This window comes from Centruroides sculpturatus, unplaced genomic scaffold (genome assembly GCF_000671375.1).
Source record: "Centruroides sculpturatus isolate CEXI.00-Female unplaced genomic scaffold, Cexi_2.0 scaffold542, whole genome shotgun sequence".
Taxonomy (NCBI): domain Eukaryota; kingdom Metazoa; phylum Arthropoda; class Arachnida; order Scorpiones; family Buthidae; genus Centruroides; species Centruroides sculpturatus.
The window spans coordinates 87,249-94,973 of record NW_019384673.1 but is presented as its reverse complement, the minus strand read 5'-3'; the positions used below and the strand labels follow the sequence as shown (position 1 = coordinate 94,973).

Here is a 7,725-nt window from a genome sequence, read left to right as displayed (position 1 = left end):
ATTAGTTCTTAATAATGTGATAGCCTAAAATATATAGTATATGTATTCTTTCGTATTATTTATTTCTTTTTTTAGTTTATTTTTTATGCGTTTAACGCAAATTATTTTTGTGAAATAAATTATTGTTAGTACTAACGAATAGTTTATTGCTTTCATAATGAACAACAGCAGATACGTAATTATAGAAATAAAAGTATTTGATTATAGTCAGGAATACGCGATGAATAGTTACTTTAAGTCAGGGGTGGCCAACCTTTTGCATACCATGCGCCAATTTTTTGACAGACGAGTTCAAATGCGCCATATAACTCGAACACTATTTATACAGTCTTGCATTCAATGTTAGGGTTTGATAAATAGAGATAAGAATAAATCTGCTTCGCTTAGGAAAGAAAAGGGAATAACTTAATCACGCAGTTGAATTAATTAATTTATGACAGTTTTTTGAAGCACCAATTTACAATAGTCAACAATGATCTCCTGTACGAGAGAGTGATTGCTTCGTGATGGTTCTATTGCTGCAAGAGTCTCGTTTGGTGAAGATTACTCTGCACCACAATTATTGGCACTGAGAACGAGATCAGCTTGGAATAACTTTAATCACAATAAATGTTTTCGGCCATTTACACGCCTGTAAACTGATCGGAAATAAAGATTGCAAGACTCAAAATACATGCATACATTGTAATTTACTATGTGGAGAATACTCATTTTATCTGCAAAATAGACGGTAACGAATTGTGCAACAAATTAACTTGCCAAACAGACTATAAAAATTTATTTTTCTATATAATATTCTTAATCGCAAAAAAGCCAAATCTGGCAATTTTGCTCAGAACTAACTGAAGCGCCACTTGTAATCGTCCAATGCGCCACGTTTTGGCCACCCCTGCTTTAAGTAATGTAATATGAACCAGGCTTATATTTGTTTAAAAATAACTAATTATATTTAAGTAATTTTGTAGAGTACGTTTTATATCTTCATAATTTGTTGTTACACAATTATTTTGTGTTTATTATATTAAATACTTGTCTTTTGGAATAGATTGACAATTTTAGTTGTTAATGTATTCAAAACAATTAAAAATTTTCATTTACTCATATGTAAGCTCGTTTAATCTTCAATTTGATCTCTTATTTTATTGTACAGTAACGTGATGTTTATTAAAGGAATTTTCTTTATAATTGCAATGATGTCAACATTAAGATGTATATTAACTCATATACATCTTAAGTTTATATTGTCTTGGGTATAATCAAGCGACATTGGCATTGTTGTTTAATTTGTTTTAATTAAAGTATATTACAAAATTATCAAAATTATCTAAAAAGTTTAATTACAATATTTTTAAAATTTGCCACGAATTCAATTGAATTCCCATCTGCCTGTTTGTTTGTTTGTTTGTTGTGACAACGACTGAACTGATTTCTATGAATTTTGGTACATATATTCAGGATAGTCTGGAAAGGCTATTTCGCCAGGCTACTTCAAATTCACATCTGTATGTCTGCCTGTTCGAGTATCACTTGAGAATGACCGAATCCTTCTGAAACAATAAACTGTGTTTAGATTAAATTTCGATGTAAAATAGTTTTTGGTCGGATTTATTATAAGTACGTATTCTTTTTCCGTGTGTATTTTTATATGAATATATTACCTTTACTTAATATATCATTTTTCCGAGAGAAGCCGGGTACCTCAGCTTTTTATTCAACATTTATATTATATAGCTAATAATTAAAACGTAGATATTGATAGATAGAGTTACAGATGAATGAAATTATCTAAATACCGAAAAAGCAATACAATTAATGCAAATTTAATCAAAATTCGAAAATGAATTTTTATTTTAGAAATTTTTATATTTGTTGAAAATAAATAAAAATCGAAAAATCAGCTTCATTTATATTTCAGTAGTGCTTGAAAACGTTTTTCAACTTGGAGTATTGTTTTGTGTTATTTTATTTTATTTTTATTCCTTATTTACTTTTTCGCCATGTAAATAACTTTTTACTTGCTTATATTTATTTATTCGAATCGAATTGTTAATTAAGTTTGGATAAAAATTAAAAAAAACTATAGATTTAAAAATGTTTTCAGAAATTTTTATGGCAGTTTTGAAAGAAAGAAAGAAAGATGCACTTAATATATTTATTATTTATTAAGTTTGAAGTAAAAAATATGAATTGGATATAACTTTGTGTACAGAGTAATTTAGAAAGTTAGGACTACAAAATAATTTGTATAAAAAGTTATTTACTAAACTACAACTATTAAAATAAAAATGATTATTCTTCGATAATAAAAATGAAAATAAGAAATTTCTTGTAACTTTAAAATATCAAATATGATGGACTCTTAATATTAAAGTTAATAAAAGTTAATAAAAACTGATTTTAGTAGTTAATAAATGTTATGCTTCAATAAATTTATTTTAATCAATTAAAAATTATTTTACTTTTTATTGATAAAAACAAATTTATTGAAGTATAACACTGGTTCCTATTTGGGTGTTAGAAACATGAATAAAATCCGGAAAATACCACGTGGCCAGCGCGTTGGTATGCACGAACCCGCGATTAAACTACCAGTTTTTCGTGGTTTTGTCACTGGCCACTGGTAAAAAAATATTTATATGTATTAAATATTTATCGTTAAATTTCAAATGGGATATAGTTATACAATAAGAAGACTATGATAATATATACATATATATAATTTATAATTAGAATATTCATTACGGTCCATTCATATTATCAGAAATAATAATTTCGATATGACTTGTAAGAAAAATTCTTTCCATTTAGATATGGATTTGATCTGAAATCTTTGCATTGCCTGTAGCTTTTTTTCTACGTATTATTTATATAAACCAGTAAATTTAATAAAGCATTTAACTAAATAACAAAGCAAGATTTAAATCAAAGTTATAACAGCAATTTATTTAAAAAACGTATTTTTTAATATCTTTATATTCGCAAGTATAACATCAGCTTGTCTGAATTTGTATACATATTTCAAATAGAGGTAACTGACTCAAATGTTTTTTATATATCAGATTTTTTATTTAAAAATCCGGGGTTGTTTTTAATAAATTGAACTGTCGCGCAGTATAGAACTCTTCGCAGTACCCGTTATAGTGATTTTGATAATCGTAATTACCGATATTAGAAAGATATTATAGATGTAATATCTATATTATTATAAAATAAGATATACGGGATTGCCTACATTGTACAATATTGAGAGGTTATAACGAAAGGAGAATGGCCTCCCAAAATATTTTTCAGAAATGTTTGTTGCGGAGAAGTTACTTCTGCTATCTTTAGGATGAAGATTATGGAGAAATGTCTTAAGGCCATGAAGTTTACATCGGGATATACTGTATCTCGCTCCAGTTTGAGGATCAATTCCACGACTTAGCTCTCCAAATCTTCTAAATCTTCTTCACTCTTTCTCTCGAGTGTAGTTTTCCCTTTTATTTACCTCATTCTTTCTTCAAGTTGGGTATTCTGACCAATCGAAAGTCCAGAATATTACCACGTGCTGTTTGTGTCGGACGCTTTAATTTAAAGAAAACAATGCCGACGGACCGATTTATCTCTATATGTGAATGGTTTTATAGTGTTGTTTACATGTACAGTACGTCAACCCTCTAACAAACAACTCAAAGCTGTTCATAAACAAAGATCAGCTTTGAGTTGTTTACCTAAGGCTAGGCTAGGATCTATATCGATTAAAAGAACCGATCCTTACATAGGTTAATCAATATAAGAATGGATATTGTAGCATCATGTAAGAATTAGTAAAGAGAAAAACTATTTTTTGAATTTAACTCTTTTTACTTTTCCGGCTGTTATATATAACAGAAGGAAAGTGTGGCAATCGGTCAAAAATGACCTCCTCCACAGATTTTTATATTTTTGGACTCAGGAAACCTTGAAACGACGAGAAATGCAAAAAAATGGGAATTTTTTTCCTGTGTATATAGATGTTAAGTGTGTATGGGGGCACGATTTTGTTCAGCCTGTTTGAAGCTTAATAACTCCTGTGTTTTTTGTCAAAAATTTCTGAAATTTTGCAAGGGGATTTATTTATTAGGGGATTGATACTATTAAATTTTGGTAAGCAAAGGTCGAAGGGGTGGGGAGATAGTGGGGTCGTGTGTATCTCTAATAGAGTCGGACTTAATGACGATTTTACTCGTTATTATCATTCACAATAATATATATAATATCATTTTTATAAAGCCCATCCCTACCCTCAAAATTAGAGCCCTTTTGACACTAAGAGTGTCTTGTTTTAAGCCATTGTGTTTTGGCTAGGCCTACAATGGGATACAGCCGGGTAGTGAGACACGGGGCCTAACTTTTTCGGGACAGACCATCCACGAAAATTTCCTAGAATTTTTCATTCGTAGGATTCGATCCTTCCTCCTCTAAAGCAGTGGGATGATGCTTAACCGCTTTGTACAGTACGTTGAATTCAAATAAAATTTAAGTAAATAAATAGAATTAAAATAATTCTTTGAATGTTGCTGAATAAAATTTAAACTTTCAGCATCACAGATTGATATTTTATTATTTCTATGTATTTTAAAATGACTTAGAAATTTGAATTTCATTTCAGGTATTTTAAAAAATATTTCACAAAATATTTGGTTTGATGAGCTGAGATAATGCAACACAACGGCGATCTGCCAAGGGAGAACTTTCTATGAGAATATGGCCCTAACTAGGTGTTATAAACGTGGATAAAACCCAAAAAACTCCACGTGCACTGCTCACATTAATTTCAATTCTATAATATTGTCCAAACAATTTAATACTTTCTTCACACAAAATTCATTTATGACAACAGAAATATTCAGAGACTTCGTCTTAGGAATGTAAGAGAATTTTAATTTCAATTCATTTTTATTTTTATCGTATATATATATGCTCAATAATGTCTTTAGCTATTGCATACAATTATTATAACTCTTGACTATTTCGCTTAGAAAATACTTCAGTTGATTTAATGCAATAAATGTATCCTTCTTGCATAATTTATAAGCTAGAGAAGTTGCCATTTAAAACTACGGATTAAACGAAACATCAGGAATTAATATTTCTGAAACTTTTACAGATAAAATGCCGTCATAGCGGTATTCTCTTTGTATTTGTTTTATCTGTTAAAAGCTACTTAAATAAAACTAAATTAATATTTAAAATTATTGAAGCATTGCTATATCATATGCGGCATTATTATTTATAGCTGACGTACCGATTATAATTTAATATTTATCCTTAATTCAGTTCAATGTAGATGAGTATTTGTCATTCAATAAAGTATTAAACACTGAATTTTTTAAAGCAGAATATATATATTTTGACAAAAAAAATTAATTTTCCCATTCTTACATTGAGAAGTTAGCGTATCATTCAATTAAAAATGTGTGAATCCGATTGAATGTTTATAAATCGATTATATAACATACTTTAAAAAATTAAAAATATGAATATTTTAAAACTAATTCGAAAATATTAAACAGGTAAAAAGCTTAATTTTGATCTTCTAATCTAAACAATAATGTATTTTAATAGGTTCTAAATCATGATTATTATCCAAGATCTAAGCACTTGGATGTAGATAAAATTAAAAGTACCTTTAAAATTTAATCCGGAAAGAAAGTACGATTTCTTATAATGATGATAAAAATCAAAATTGCTTTTAAACAGCTGGCAAAAAGTTTTTAGCGAATTTAATATCATTGATTTCATTCAAATTATTGATTATATATTCTGTCTCTCATCAAGAAAATATTATCTCTTCTTTCTGCTCTTCATATTTATCTAGCGATTATAAAACGAGTTTCTTATTTTAAACGTCTTTTAATTTGATTTCGAAGAAATGATTTCCATTCTGGATTGTGTTTTTATATTATATTCCGTTGTTTTATTTTCAAATAAATTTAGAAAAATGTGTTATATTGCAGTCTTCATTTTTTCAAAAGTGTTTGATTAGATTAAAATTTCACTTGTTCTCAAACTGAAAATATCAAAATTCTTTTCTACCTTTTCCTCTTTTTTATCTAATTTAGAAATTCTGTTTTTATATCAAATTTTTATTGTGTTTGGAGATGACTTTCTACCCTTTAATTTCTAAATAATGATACAATCAGAATGCTAAAAAAAAAAAAAAAAATTAAATTCTTAACTGTACAATCGCTTTTCAATTGTTAAAATATTCGATTATTGTTTTAACAATTATACATTCGATTTGCTTTATTTATTGCTTTATTTTATAAAATCAAGTAGAAATAAATTTTCTGTACAAAAATTCCATAAACATTATTGGAAATTATTTGAATTTATATAAGAGTATCTACGGATGTGGAAATTTTGAATTTATTCGAGATACTTTTTTAAGCTTGAAAGAACTATATTGAATGCATCATTAAAGCTGAATTATATCTAAATTATTTTAATATTAAAATTGTCTTTAGGATCTTTTCATATATTCAAAGAATTAGTTCAAGTTACATAATACAACGTACTGTACAGTACTGTCTGTACCTTTAATCATCTTTATTATGAAAATCAATTAAGTTCATCGCCGATTTCGCTTTCAAAAATATTTCTTTGTTTAAAGTATTTCTAGTTTTAATAATTAGAAAAATTTGTTTAAATCATTAAACTTCATATCGTTTTTAAGATTTTGAAAGACTTTTAACAAGCAGTTTTCATTATAAATGCTATTAACAGTGAGTACATCTCAATGACTTTCATTTGTACCTTATTAAAACCTTAAATCACAATCATTTTTAAAACTTTACTTGTTAGACTAAAAAATACTTCGCCTGTCTGTATGTATATATGTAATAGAATTTATTTTTTCCAGTAATTATTAAGCTTTGCATCAATTACCATTATTAATAAAACTATAGGTATAATATATTTTAATATATTAATTTATTTCCTATTTTTCTTTAAAATGTTTATTAATTTAATAATGTGTCAATATGTATACTATTACTTTCCAATTAAATTTAATTATCTATCGCCATATGGTGGTCCGCACTGGAAAAAATTCTTATACAAATATTAATTTTTTTTATTTACATTCGGCCGAATTTCATTTAAAAAAATGAGCCAAATTCAGGAAAAATATCTGCAAATTTCCAATTTTTAAATTTCATAACTCTATGTGTTGTGTTCTTTAAAATATTATATATATATTATTAATACTTTATTTATCTTAAAATTTAGCTTACTATATCATATATACATAGGAGTTTTATTAGTAGTTTAAGTGCTTAACTACTTACTCTCTTAACATAACTGTAAAGTGTCACAATTAAAACATTGTATAAAAGTCGTAAAGTCCTTCATTTACGTTTAAAATGGAATATTTAATTTTAAATCGAATTATCTTTTAACTAATTGAAACATTTTGTAATTTGGACATGTATTTGTTGAAACTTCTAATTTTATTCTCCAGATGGCAGCATCATACTAAAACTGTTAAAAGTAAAAATTTAATAAACATTAATTAGTTATTGTAATNTTTTTCTTTATAAAATTATAAATTCATTATTTATTTTTTTTTTTTTAATATTTATAATATATTTATAAATTCACTATGGGTATTCATGATGGGAATCTTTTCTCACTTTAAGTGTTGTTTTCTGTAAGCTGCTATGAGGGTCTGGACTGAGTCTGAATTCTCATAAAAATTTGAAA

General features: G+C 26.8%; 1 long non-coding RNA gene across 1 annotated transcript; it reads right to left on the bottom strand.

Moving 5' to 3' along the window:
• Positions 1 to 1,362: 1,362 nt before the first annotated feature.
• LOC111626768 lies at positions 1,363 to 6,016 on the bottom strand. The gene is made up of 3 exons (XR_002756924.1): positions 5,649 to 6,016; positions 1,659 to 1,785; positions 1,363 to 1,547 (listed from the first exon to the last, which is right to left on the bottom strand). It is a non-coding gene; the product is annotated as an uncharacterized LOC111626768 (long non-coding RNA).
• Between the last annotated feature and the right edge of the window lie 1,709 nt (positions 6,017 to 7,725).